The sequence below is a fragment of the Podarcis gaigeae genome (assembly GCF_964106915.1).
Source record: "Podarcis gaigeae genome assembly, chromosome: Z".
Lineage (NCBI taxonomy): Eukaryota > Metazoa > Chordata > Lepidosauria > Squamata > Lacertidae > Podarcis > Podarcis gaigeae.
The window spans coordinates 25,264,068-25,278,622 of record NC_139691.1 but is presented as its reverse complement, the minus strand read 5'-3'; the positions used below and the strand labels follow the sequence as shown (position 1 = coordinate 25,278,622).

Here is a 14,555-nt window from a genome sequence, read left to right as displayed (position 1 = left end):
AAGCAAACCTCTCCAGCAAAGGGACTGGGTGGCCAGCACTTCAGAATACTACATCAAGTTGAGAAATCACTTAGCAGCTTATTCTCCCAGAGCTACCAATGGAGGAGGAAACGTGGTGGGTAGGGGATTCTGGCAGGCCGTTCCATTTTCCAAGGAAGCTGCTTATCCTTTCCCCAAGATTTAGGATGTAGCTTTTTCTTGGGACTGATTTGAACTCAACTTGGCATGTGATTTTTATTCCTTTTAACACAGAGAGTCCCATGGGCGTAGCCAGAATTTATTTTAGTGGGGCAGGCTTTATGAGGGGTGGGGGCAGAACCAAGTTATCTGTGATGCAGTTGGTCAGTTAATTAAGTACTCTTATTTATTTACTTGACTTAGGGAGGGGGACCTGCACCTCCCTGGGTACACCCATGGAGAATTTTGTAGAGCTCCTTGTTTTCCACTGCTGGAGCCTGTTACTCAAGCAAGTTCAAATATTTACTGCTGCCTTTGACACTCCAGTAAATAGGACCATAGAGAGAGGAACAGTGGTCACTGAATGGTTAAAACAATCTATTACAGTATTTCATATCAATACCTTTTATAATATATATGTCAACACAGAAATGTGTAAAGCTGGACCCTACCTATTTATAAATTAGTTCAATGTCACAATATGGTCTGTTTGTCCTTTTTTGCTACTCTGAATCAGCGTTGTTCAACTTTGGGTGCTCAGATATTGTTGGACTACAACTACCCTCATCCCTAGCTATCTTCTAAGGCAATGACTACGGATGATGGGAGTTGTAGTATAACTATATATGGGGGGCCAAGGTTGAAGAAACCTGTCCTAGAACATGCCGATGGTTGATCATATGGTAATCAGCCTGCTCCGGCAACTAGAAAACTAGCTAGATCCTGTAGGTTTGATTTGTCAGCGAAAATGACTAATGCATCCTTTCCTACGCAGTCTCTTTTGTTCCCTAGTCACTGCTTTACACTTCTGTCTAGAGCAACTATGTATATAAGGAGTTCCAACACTGTGATCTGTGGACCACCAGTGGTCGGTGAGCTTAATTCTGGTGGTCCACAACATGTGACATTAAATATTCATATTGATTTTTAATTGAATATTTATTGCTTATTTCATTTATTTCATTTCATTGTATTACAATTTGAATTCTAGGTATGCAAATTGCAAAACTAGAGCATACATACATACATACATACATATATATATATATATATATATAATAAAATAAATAAAAGAAGCAATTTAAATGCAATTTAAAACCATACAGCACAGCATCTAGCACAGTGCATTACAATTCCTACAACAGACAGAAAAATCATTAAGTGGCCCACCAAGCCCATTGGCAATTTTCAAGTGGTCCATGTGGAACCACTGGACTAGGTGGTTCTTGTTCACTGGTGCAGGTAGGGAATTTTAGTCCCTGGGTTTAATGGTCTCATGCTTCCATTTTATATGGTCATTTTGTGAAGCTCAAAAGTGACACCTGCCTTTTTCTCTCCCACTCTGCCATTCCATGCTTTCCAGCTGCTTGCATATTCCTGATAATTTAGAGCAACTGGCAGAGGGGCTGCTCTGCAGTTCTGCATGATCTACCTAAGCCAGTGATGCTCAGTTAAATTGTCAGTAGGACCAAATCAAACTTACCACCATTTGCCACATCTATCTGAAGTCCTTCTTGGCTGCTAGAACCCTGCTGCCATTTTGTATGGTATCTTGAGCAAGCATAGGCTCAGGGGCTGGAGTTCCTCAGGTTGAGAACCATAGCCAGAAGAAAGGAATGGCTTCCCATCACTCTTCATCTCTCACTAGCTTTCTGATGTTGGCCTCCATGTAAAACTAGTTTTAAATGGCAGCAGTCTGCCCTCTGACAAGTGAATATGAATAGAGTGTCTTTGAACACGTACAGAGAGTCTTCAAATTGCCCCTGCCTATCTGGGATTTGAGATAAGGGCTTCTGGGTTAGGGATGTTGCCGAAAGAGCAGACATGAATACTGGCATTGCTTATGCATCGTGGGTTCAGTGATGGGAGGGGAAGATCTGTAAGGTTGTGGGAGGGGAAGATCTGTAAGGTTGTGTGGGTTCAAGCAGAGAAGAGGTACTGTAGCATGCAGGTCAGAGAAGATTTGGATACCCGAATGCCCTTCTGGATTACACTCTCACCTTTAATTCAGATGAAGGACTTTCTCACAATGGGAGCCATCTGCCTATCAACCATTCACAGGGAGAACCTACACCTGCCAGTAACCCACTCAAATGTCGCAACTTGGCAAAGAGAGCCATTTGGATGTTGTTAGCAAAGTGAGATGAAGTTACAGTAACCAAGACAGATGTGATTCTCTGGGTGACCCCCTTGGCCTAAAGCTGCCCATTCATTAGCCAGATTAGAGTGGCAAATTGGCAGAAACAGAGATACTGCTCCACTCCAAGCTTAGCTGAGGTCCTGCCAACCCAGCCTTGGCGTAATAAGAACTCAAGGAGAGCCCAGCTCAGGCAGGCTAAGGGATGGGGAAATCTTTTTTAGACTGAGAGCCTTCTGAGCAACCTTCCAGGGGCCAACTTGTGGTACATGCTTGGTTGCAGATCTCTGTGTGTGAGATGTCCATTATTGTCCCTTCTGTTTGCAAATGTGCCCATGGACCCAGAATGATGGCAGCCCTTCTTCTGTTTTTTTTAAATGTTGCATTTGTTTTATTTTATTTATGTTTGCTAAAGAAGCAAAGTCCCGAGGACTAGCTTTTTGAAAAGAGGCGACAACCTCATCTCTTCCTGTCTCAAATGAAAATTGAACTACGGTATGTCCGCCTTCCACAACTGTGCTGGGGCTGGGTGGGTGGGGAAAACACCTACAGTAACTTATTATTGGTTAGTGATAAAGTATTAAATTAGTTAACTGGCATTCAGGAGACACTTAAAGTATAATAGCAGTATATTCAGATGTCCATTAAACACAGTCTGAATGGGCTGGTGCTTACCGTAATTGAAATGTGTTAATATTCATATTTACATGTCATTACTTTGAAATAGGGACACGGGTGGCACTGTGGGTTAAACCACAGAGCCTAGGGCTTGCTGATCAGAAGGTCGGCGGTTCAAATCCCCGCGACGGGTGAGCTCCCGTTGCTCGGTCCCTGCTCCTGCCAACCTATCAGTTCAAAAGCATGCCAGAGCAGCATCTCCGTGTGCTGCTCTGGTTCGCCAGAAGTGGCTTAGTCATGCAGGCCCCATGAACCGGAAGCTGTACGCCAGCTCCCTCGGCCAATAAAGCGAGATGAGCGCCGCAACCCCAGAGTCGGTCACAACTGGACCTAACAGTCAGGGGTCCCTTTACCTTTGTCCTTTTACTTTGAAATATAGTTGAGCTGCCAAAACAAGGGCCAGATGACCACAGTCTGAAATGGGGAGGGGCAGGCAAGCATGTATGGCAAATTGCAATGCTATGCTCACTTAAATTCACCTGGCATTGAATTTAATGGGACCTCCTTCTGAGTAAAATATATGGGATTGCCGGGGGGTTCAGGCAAAAGTCTTTCCCAGTCCTAACTGAAAACCCCCAGGGATAAAACATGCAATGCCTGTTTCTGCATGCAATGCCTATGCTGCCCTTCAACCAATGAGCCACAGCCCTTCCCCATATTGCTCTAGAATCTATATCCTGTTCTGGTCCTGTGGAGAAACCTCTGGGGTTTAGTAGAGGAAGGCAAGTTCCTACTGGGCAACCTGCTCCAGCAACATAGGATCATAAGAAGACCCGTACTGGATCAGGCCAAATGCCCATCTTGTTCAACATCCATTTCTCACAGTGGCCAGTCAGTGCAAGCGGGACCTGAGTGCAACAGCACTCTTCCCACTCATTAGTCTCAGCAACTGGTATTCAGAATTATACTTCATCAAGCAGTGGAGGCAGAAAATAACATACACCTGGGACCACACTAAAGCCATTTATACACTGACATCCAGAATCTCTGTGGTCTTAGCATTCTATTGTATCTGCAGGGCCAGAGATTCATGTGTGGAGCCCATTGACCTGGGTAGTGTGAGGTTCTTGGAGGCAGGTATGCTGCCCCTGTATTTGGGGATAAGCTCAGCGGTCTCTGGCATCCCAGTCCTCTAGATTTCCGACATACTGGACTCACTAGTTCAGTAGTTTCTGTTGGCACCACAAACCCCATTGTCTCCGAGTCTGTGTCCAGGTCTCTACTAAGCACTAGGGTTATGACAATATGTTGTCAGGAGTTCAAAATATTATTCTGAGTTGGGGGCGGGGGCTAATCAGTATGATGCCTGAGTCCCTTCTAATTTTTGGAGTTTTAAATCCAGGAAGGGTTACCGTAAAATCTAAAGGAGGATTCCATTGTTGAATTAGCCAGGCAAGGGGCTTAGTTGCCACCTAAGTATGGTTGTTAGTATAATAAAGGAGGTTGCTCTGTGCCAGAGAGCAAATACCTCAACTGGCTTGTAGTGAGAAAGACAAAAGCAAGAGGGAGTGAAGTTGTGTGAGAACTGAGCTAAAAGCAGGCAGAGGCCTGAGAGTGAGAGACATGCTTGATTTCTGCTGGAATCCTCTGCTGTGACTTTGGGGAAAGCAATACATCTGGGGAGTTAACGCTGTGAGCCCCTCCATCTTATGTGTGCAAATACAGTGGACGCTCGGGTTGCGAACATGATCCGTGTGGGATGCATGTTCACAACCCGCAGCGTCTGCGACCGCAGCGACACATCTGTGCATGCATGGGTTGCGATTAGGTGCTTCTGTGTATGCACAAAGCATGATTTAGCACTTCTGCGCATGTGCGGCCACCGAAACCCAGAAGTAACCCATTCCAGTACTTCCGGGTTTTGGCAGTCCACAACCCAAAAAAACGCAACCTGTTGTGTCTGTAACCCAAGGTATGACTGTAAACCATATGTCACAAAGACATCACATTCTCCTTCATTCCAAGGAAACTGAACCTTGGGCTAGCACCTGGAACCTCTGGAATTTCACACCACTTAGACATTGGGGTGACACGTAACAGTATTTCTCAGCAGCTGCAGGATGCACGCAGCATCAAGCCTTAGAGTTCATCTGCATGCACTGAAGTGCATATGCATTAGAGTGCAGTTGCGTCCACGCCATTCTAGAGCTCATGGGGAAGGAGGTGGACCGGGAAGAACAACAAATCAAGCAACTCCAAATACCAAAATTTTAGCAAGGTTCCTCACCCTATGCAGAAATAGGGCCATAGTTTTCCAGGGCCAGGGTGATTTTCCAGGAACATTAAATATGATAAGTAGGGACATCAAAAACATATGTTTCTATTAACTAATTAATCGTGTACTATTCATTTTGGTCCTGCTTTCTGACAATTTCCTTAATGTGTCTTATATTTTCCTTTTTCTTTTTAAAAAAGTCCAAGGTCTAATCAGCATAACTGAAAAATACACAATCCAGTCCTGCTAACTACATTCAAACAATAAATGGTTACGAGAACTGGAAAACCCCATCAAAGCCTTTAGAGGTTTTTCTTTTCCCTCACCATCATTCCCTGCTTTCACCAGTCTCTGGTCTGAGACAAATACCACTGAAGAGGTTGGTTTTTACTAACCATAAAAAATTATTTTATTTTATTTTATTGCCGGTGGTGGTAGTGATGGTGGCAGGAGAGGACCATACACAGGTAGCTTGGATCGGTACTGAGGAATCCCTGTCTTGTGCTTGGAATTTCCAAAAGAGTCAGAGGATCTCCCTCAGATGAGCATCCCTAATACACACGCAAAGCTGTCAGGCTGCCCAACACGGGTTTCCATAGTTATCTGTTGTTAGGTGTTTCCTGATCTACCCAGCACTAAGCAGGGGCTGCGTGCATCGTCCGCGAGCAAGCAAGCAAGCAAGCGTTTCCTATTCAGACAATACAAATGATCTCTTCTGATGAAAAATCTCGTCCATTTGGGGGGAATTGAGAGGGGATGACAGCGGCTTCGTTATTTGGTTACCAGGAGGAGCTGCTGACACTCCCCAGGTTGTCAGGACAACCAGCCCTGATCCAAACCTGCTCTGAAAGGTCTGAACCTCCGGCAGCTAACCAGCCCTTAGCTCTCAGCAGATGCTCGAGCCACGCTAGCCAATCAGAGTGAGGCTGGGAAACCATGACATCATAGTCGAAGTGGTCCAAAAACTTTAATTTTGAGTTTCCCTTGCGCTTCTTGCTCTCTTTTTGCTGCTCTCCCTCTTGAAACGTCCCAGCCGTGACAAATAGCAAGGGCAAAAATAGCCTTGTGGTGTTGCTGTTGTGAGCGAATTAAATAGCTGATGGGCCAGAATTGCGTGGAAGTAAAGTGTACTGTCTCGGATTTAAGTGGGGTGGTTGTGGTGAGAGAAAAAGTGGGGAGGCGTTTTGTGTAAAGAAATTCAGATGTTGCTAAAACCAGATCATTGCAACAGGAGCTTATGAAGTTGCCTTACAGCAGGGTAGACCACTGTTCCATCTCTAGCTCAGTACAAACTGGTCTAACAGGGAAATATAGCTCTCCAGAGTCTTAGGTGGAAGTCTTACCCATCAGTTGTGATCTGAAGGGGTTCTAGAATTTAACATGCAACCTTCTGTGTGCAAAGCATATATTCTACTACTGAGCAATGGTACCTTCACTACGCAGTTTATGCACCACATGTTTTTAAAAACCAATGAATAAAATATTGCAATAATATTTAAAAGGCAAGATGCAATTCCATGTTAGTAGAATTCGTGTTCTGTTATTCCACTGTGTTTTTAAAATAAGATTTTCTATATTTGATCTTTTTTTGATATTTTGAACTTTTTCCATATTATGAGCATTATATTTAACTAGTCTATTGACCCCAGCACTGTCGGTCCTGATGGCAACAAATCTCCTTGGGTGTCAGGGAGAGAACTGCTTACTTAGTTATCTATTTGGATGATCTTTTTAAAACCCTTATCTTCAACCACCTCCCCCTCCCACCCCCACCCTAAAAAAATTCAAGGCTCACAGAGCAGGTTGCAAAGTTCAGTAATGAAATAGGTCCTGCCCTCAGGCTCACAATCTATTTATTTTTTACAGTTTATTACAATAATATCCCACCTTTGGGGTGTATGGGATGCTAGGGGAGGAGTAGCACTTCTGGTGGGGGGCATGACATGCTCCTGTCCACCTTTGGTCTCCACCGTGTACCCAGCTCTCACCTGTGTCTCCTAGTATTGGTCTCTACAGCCACAGCAGCCACTGTAACTTCCAACAGTTTAACCTCACCTCCAAAGGCACACTCCTTCATTGTCCCCTGAGACAGATGGATGCCAACCAATGCTATTATATTTTCTCTTGTATTAATTAGTTCACAGCTTTGGGGGTCTTGGCCAAAAGGTGGTATAGAAATAAACAGATTATGATGATGAAAAATGCTGCTGAGATCCTTTGCCTCAGGTTTACTATCTTGGGTACTCTGACCTTGACTTCTGATCTCTCTCTCTCTCTCTCTCTCTCTGTGTGTGTGTGTGTGTGTCAGAGGCACCATTTGCAGTTCTGCCTCAGGCAGCAAAATGTCTTGAGCCAGCCCTGCAAAAAGAACAGTGGAAAGAAAAATGCTGACTCAAGAGGAAAGTGTTTCAAACAACTGACTGCTGTAGAAAGCATGGGGCACAGAGAGGGTGTATCTCCCCTCACTCCCACACCCTTTTTGTTGTGAAGAATTAAATAATAAGTAAATCCTTATCTCCTGTTTTAAACATGAACAGGCCAGGCCAATCTAGTACCCTCCAGATGTCTCAGACTCCCAGCTCCCATCAGCCCTAGACAGCATGGCTGTGGTTCCATAAACTCCACCTTCATATGGCTCTGCTGACTGGGACTGATGTGAATTGAAATCCAAAGTATTGATAAAAGAGCAAAGTTTCTAATCTTCATTGTTGCAGGGCAAACTTTCAATGCACAGTGCAACTTTCGTCTATCTCTTTGAAATTATCTTCTTAGTTATTTTGAGAATGTCAAGCACTTTCCCTGATGTTCACATTTTGATGAAAGCTGATGTTCACACAATGACAGAGAACAACTTACTGGTGTTCTTGAAAGGGCTTGTTTGGCTGTTGGGCTCTGAGTGATGTCTCCCCCCTGAATTCTCACCATCTCTCCATCTGACTGCTTTCTGTTTCTCTCACAAGACTCATTCTCATTGTGAGCTAGTCTGCTCATAACAGCATTCACACCCAGCATTTGCACCCAGACCCAATATCTTGCCATTGGCTTGGCTGCTCTGATGTCATAATCTTTAACCCAGCTGATATCACAAAGTCCCACTTCCTTCTTGGGGCTCACAGCTAACTGCTCAGGGGGTAATGGGGAGACTGTTTATCAGAGAATGTTGCTATTCATGAGCAGCCTGTGTAAAATTAAACAACAGAAGGGATCTCTTAATGCCATGAGCTGTCAAACGATGCCTTCTGGGAACTAATGAACAGCTATTTTGGAATATTTTGATTGACAGGCAGATTCCTCCTTAGGCTTCCAGTTTTCCACCTCCAACATCTCATTTCTTTTTTTGTGTACTCCTGCATGTGGTTGACTCTAGATCAAGCTGTGGTGGCTGACTATTTCCCCAACTCAAACTTTGAATCCCCCTTTAAGTGAAACTGGGCAACCAAAATTTAAAAACCTTTCATTTACTTATTATTAGATTTACATCCTCCAAGCGGCTCAAGGTAGTTTCTCTCCCTCCCACTATATCCACATGAAAATGCTGTGAAGTAGGTTAAGCTGAGAGGCAGTGACTGGCCCAAGGTCACCTAGTGAGGGTTATGGCTTAGTGGGGATTTGAACCCTAGTGTCCCAGGTTCCAGTCCATCATTCTAACCACTATACCACACTGACTCTCTTTTGTCCACTAGGCTAGTAGTTAGGTTTAATGTGAGATGCTGAGGAGCTCTTTCCACCAAAGCCAGTGAGGGATTGCTTCACCATGCAGGAGACCAAAACACAGGGCTACCCCAAGACACGTTAGCACCTGCGTGAACTACAAACTGGTGTCTCTTTCCCACCAAGGATGGAAGGGGTGAGTGAAGATCTGACATCAGGAACAAGAATAAAGCTCTCTGTTGGGATCCTCTGCCCCTGTTGAACCTGCCACCCGAGGCAGTTGCCTCAACTTGCCTCATGGGCTGTCTGGCCCTGCCCAGACAGAAAGTTGGATAGGAACCAGAGCACATCATATAATGTTGTCATTCCATACTCGGCTACAGTGAGCTACAGTCAGCCATGAAATCTCCATGGAGGAGCTGTAGTATGTACAGTCATACCTCGAGTTGAATGTTCTTCAGGTTGAGTGCATTCGAGTTGCGCTCCATAGCAAGCTGGAAGTAACGGAGCGCGTTACTTCTGGGTTTTGCCGCTCGAGCATTCGCAGATGCTCAAAACGACATCATGCGCGGAAGCGGCAAAACGCGACCTGCGCATGTGCCCACGTGCCGTCGTGTCTTACGTTCCGTTCAGGATGAGAACGGGGCTCCAGAACGGATCCCGTTTTCATCCCGAGGTACCACTGTACATTGTTGTGGAAGTGCCCAATTCTTTCCCCTGTAGAGCATCTGTATGTGATTTAATCTATTTCTAGTGATAATCCCAAGAAAACACACTTGGAAATCTCAGAGCACCATTTCTTGCAGTGACATCAGAATGATCATATTTTATTGGATGGGGACAGGACTCAAAGCCAACAAACAGCACAATGCTTAGTTGGATTTCTTTTGTGCTTTCTGCCAGATCATGCAATTAATGAAAAATGAATATGATGACAAGATTTTTGGATGTTCTAAAGTAAAAGTGTGTAATTTTTCTTAGTATGGGAGAAACCATCCTTTTTGGCTGGGATGGGTCCTCAACTTGGCTGAAGGTAATAGTGTAGCTACCTGTAGCTTCATCACATGTAAACATGTTACCCCTGACACATTGCTCATAGACATAGCATACAAACCAGGAAACTATGCATGTGAGGGCCTTGTTAGTGATGGTAACTTGGTTGCAGGAATCCCTCCCTTTGGCATTTGCCTTCCTTTCTTTACCTTCTGGTGGATGCTAACCCAGCTTTGCCATTCAGCCAAGTGAGGTGGCTTCCTCAAGCAGCACATGAGATTAACACATGTAATTTGTCTCTTTAATGACCCCAATATGTCAGCCTTTAAATGTTTGTTACAGTTATCTATTCTCTTGCTTTGAGCAAAGCTAGACAGCCAAGAAATACTGGCTCCTTCTCTCCTAATAATAATAAAAAAGCAACCAGCAGTTTTGCTATCTTACCATAGTTTTTTAAAAGTTAGCTTTTAAGAAACCCATTTGTGTTGTCAGGGTTGCAAGCCAATAACATGTGTGAGCAGCAGTCCTGAAGTGCAATTAATTTGTGTGTGTGTGTGTAAAAAAAAAATCAAAAAAATCTGCTCCTCTATTTCAGTCTATTTCTATTAGGGCTTCTTTGGAAATCTTTGGATTAAGAATATTTTGTTGTTATCTGCTTTCCAACAGGCCTTTAAGACTTTTTTAAAAAAAAATAATAATCAAGTTCTCATATACAAAGATGCTAGGCTAGTTTTTAAATGAGTGCTGTTCTTTATTTTGAACCATGCCATATTATTAACTTTGGTTTGTGAGACATGCCTGGCTAGACTAGAGTGTGTTTAATGTTGCCACTTGTTTAAATTGTGTGTTTTAAAATTATTTTATGACCCTGAGTGTGAGTTGCTCTAAGAGGGCAGTTTTTGTTGTTGTTGTTGCTGCTGCTCTGGATCCTGAAATAATCAGGACCCACCTGATAATAATAATAATATAATACCCTTTCCATTCATATAGTCATAAGGAATGTGCTTGGGTAAGCACAACATTTTAAAAGTTTGCATAGGCTTTAATCTAAAGCCAGCGGAGGGAAAAGGTCAAAGGCCACTGGCGCAGGGGCTGGATTCAAGTTTCTGAATGAGGCCGCCCGCCTCAGATTCCCACAGCTGCTTGTCTCTGAAACATAAGATTTGTCTTCCCCTGCCCTGCCAGTGCTATTAGTAGTATTATTATCTGCTCCCTCTCAGCCAATCAGGGCGGCAGGAGCCTGGTGACGACATGTGCTAGGGAACAGCACTGAGGCAGTGAAGCATCCAAGCTACTAATGTTAGGATTGGAGGTCAGAAGCTGCTCTATGGGGAGAAAGGGAAGCCTTTTAATGGACTAAGCCAGGAGTGTGCCTTCCTTTCCCTCCTCGCCCACTCCCCATTCTTTCTTTTTTTCCTGCAAAGGGTATTGCTTTCGATGACAATACCAGACCCTAAGAGGCCGACAGTCTGGATACAGCATGACAGGGCAGACTGCAGGTAATGCTTCCCCCAACCTCATTTCCCCCTTTGCTGCTGTTACACTGGGAACAGGGCTGGCCTGTGGACCTTCCGTTTGCAATTGACACCTGAGCCACACATTCTTCTGCTTTTGCAATCAAGGAGCTTCTCTGTCTCCGCTGCAGGAGAAAGAGGATCCCAGAAAATGCATGCTTTGTTTTTCGTTTTATAGTGGTGCGTAAACCTTGCTTTGGTGGAGGGGTCTTGTTCCTTGTCTTCAAAGCATCTTGCATCTCCCTGCCCCCTTCCTCTCTGATTTGTAAATGTGTTTTTTTTTTAAAAAAAAAATAACAGCAGTGTCAGAAAATCTGGAGACTGACATCTTATAGCAGTTTAACTCTTGAGGAGATGGAGGGAAAATGGGAAGGGGGGCTTGCATTTTGCAAATGCAGAAATCTGTTCTTGCTGCTGACTGAAGTGTCAACACGGATGTCAGCGGCAGGAGCTGCCTTGATGGGCTTCCCATCGAAAGGGAACAATACAGGCTCTGGTTGTTATTCAGATGCACGAGAGAGACGTGGCCTTATTGTAGTACCGTGTGTGTGTGTGTGTGTGTGTGTGTGTGTGTGTGTGTGTGTTTTCCTAGTCAATGCATTCAAGCCATTTCTGTATTTTCTTTTGTTTTGAAAGGGGGCTTTGGGGGCTAATACAATGTAAGGATGTTCTTCCATAAAGCATTAGTCTGTGATCTTGAAATGCTGGTGTTTCTTTTGCTAGGCTTCCTCCCTTTGTCCCAGACCTGTATGTATGGCTACGTTATCCAAGTAAGGAACTGTCACCATGCACTATCCTACTCCCTACTGTTTGCTCCTTCTGTTTCATGTCAGGTTTTAGGATCTGTTTGTATTTGGGCACCAGAATGGAAGACGATGAGTGCATCTTTGTTAAGCAGCAATAAGAAGATGATGGTGAAAATGATTTTTAAAAGCAGAGGTGCAAAAATGGGATTGTCTCTAGTATTGTTAAGCATGTGTGACTCAGTGGGCCTCAGCAGCTGAATGCTGATCTTGTTATCCATTTAAAATGGCCCCTATCTCCCCTCTCTCTACTAAAAAAAAGGGTTCATGGTCAAGAGGTTTATTTTCAGTGTCTCTAGCTGGGATGGGACTCTTTGGGCACTGGCATCTTGTCTTCATGTATGGTTTTCAACACCTTTCATGTGCCTGGGGGTGCCTCTTCCTTTTGTCAAGATGTGTATCACTTCTTTTTTTAATACTGAGGAAATAATTTTGGGGTTTGGTATGTTTTACACTGCATTTCTTGTTGATCATAATTTTTGGGTTTTGGAGTTTGTCAAAATTCTGCACCCCTAGGCAGGGCTGCCAAGGTCGAGTGAGGTTTCGGTTCAGCAGGTCAAAGACCAGACATAGATCTGATTGTTGGAATCTTTCACTGGGGTGGGGAAGTGGGGGGATGCGGGGATGGTGTCAACATGGCTGGCTGTTACAGTGGTGGCAGCAGGGGGGTAGGCAGAGGGAGAAAGTCTGAGGGGTGGGTGAAGCAGCTATCTGCTGTAGGGGAAGATAATAGAAAATGCTGGGCCCTGGTGGGGAATGAAATCAAGTGGTTCCCCATGACTCCTCCTTGATTCATAAATTAACATTCTGCAGTTTATTTCTAGATTTTCCAGAGGCACAGCTGGTGGGAGAGGGGAGGGGAGGGCTGGGAGAAAGGAGAGGGATCATGGGTGGCAGATTGATGCTAAGGAGGAAGATGGGTTTGCTATGCCAGTGAGGAAGATGGGCAGGGGGAGGCAGGAGAGCTGCCTGAGTGGGAAATGGGAAGCTTGAGAGAGGAGGGAAAAGAGGAAGGAAGTCAGTTGGTGATGTTCATAGAGGAAGGAACAAGGTGGAAGGGTGGTGTGCAGTGAGAGGTTGAGCGAAATAGCGGTATAAGAAAGCATCCTGGTGGATCAGACCAAAGGGGCCACATCTTGCTCAGTATCCTGTTCCTACAATGACCAATCAGATGACTATGTGAAGCCTATAAGCAGGGCCCAAGCACAACAGTTCTTTCTCCAGTTGTGATTCACAGACACTAGTATAAAGGCACAGCATAACCATCATGGCTAGTAGCCATTGACAGCTGTCTCCTCCATGAATTTCCCAATCCTCCTTTAAGGCCATCCATGTTGGCGGCCACTATTACATTTACCATAGTTTAACCAGGTAGTGCGATGAGGCACTGAAAGAAAAACAAAGGAAAGAGCAGTGTGTTGGAACCTGGGGAAGGTTGATCTGTGTATACACAAGGTTCTGAAGGAGCTCTGCAGAAGTGGAGAGGACCGTAGTACACCTTCTACAGCTACGGAGCTCAGCATGTACGTTGCAAGGCGTGAATCGTTGATTGCCAGGTCTGGTTCTAGTTCTAGCTTGGTTGCAAGGTAGGCTGTCCGTTCTAAGAGCACACCAACTTTGCAGGGGCTGGCAATTTTATTTATTAAATTTCTGTTGTTCTGCCCTTCAATGGAAGACAACAGGGTGGTTGACAACATAAAAACACAAAAATGCATGTCGTAATAACAAACAAAAATAATGACCCCGACACACACTGCTATTATTATTATTATTATTTATGAAAGGATATGAAAGGCAGCAAGAACTCTGCAATTCGGATTGTCTACTTCGGCCATTGCAGACCTCAGGTAGTCCAACCATTTGCTGCCATCTCTAGAAAGTGAATATTTGGATAGTTTGAGGCCTGTGAATGGAATATGACTGACAAATGCCCAATAACAAGGATGGACAGTTCCTCTTAAGTTTGGGTGGACAGTTCCCTTTGCATAGTTGCAGCAATAATGGTGGGGTATCATCAGACAGTGCCTGTTTCAGGTGACTGACAAATTCTGTTGCACCTTCTTTGGGTGAATTTCTTCATAACGGAGGCTACAGGGAAACCTTTTCTCTTGGTATTAAGCCATCCCAGCTCTGCATTAATTACTAACTTTAGAATCAAGCTGCATCAGAAAGAAGGCATGTCCATTATTTCAATGGGTCTCTAAGTAGGAATAGTATTGGACACAACCCAGAGTTGCCACATCACTTGCAGCTTAAAGCAGAACAGCAGTAATTGAGTGCTGCTATTTATCCATGTCTGACGTTACAATTTGCTGTTGGGTTTTTGGTTTTCAGTGGTAGTGGTATTTTATATATATTCTAAAGGGACCACCTGCTTCTACATGAAC

At 44.3% G+C, this 14,555-nt stretch overlaps 1 protein-coding gene across 9 annotated transcripts in view; it reads left to right on the top strand.

The window, feature by feature from the left end:
- The first annotated feature begins 11,077 nt into the window (after nucleotides 1-11,077).
- Nucleotides 11,078-14,555, top strand: part of PAK3 (p21 (RAC1) activated kinase 3) — a 92,861-nt gene continuing 89,383 nt past the window's right edge. For 3 of the 9 annotated variants that reach the window (XM_083722304.1, XM_083722306.1, XM_083722305.1), the window contains exon 1: nucleotides 11,112-11,350. The gene's annotated coding sequence lies outside the window, so the exon portion shown is untranslated. Of the gene's footprint in view, nucleotides 11,351-14,555 lie in introns of all 9 variants that reach the window. The other 6 variants (XM_083722302.1, XM_083722303.1, XM_083722309.1 and 3 more) reach the window with 5 other exon arrangements.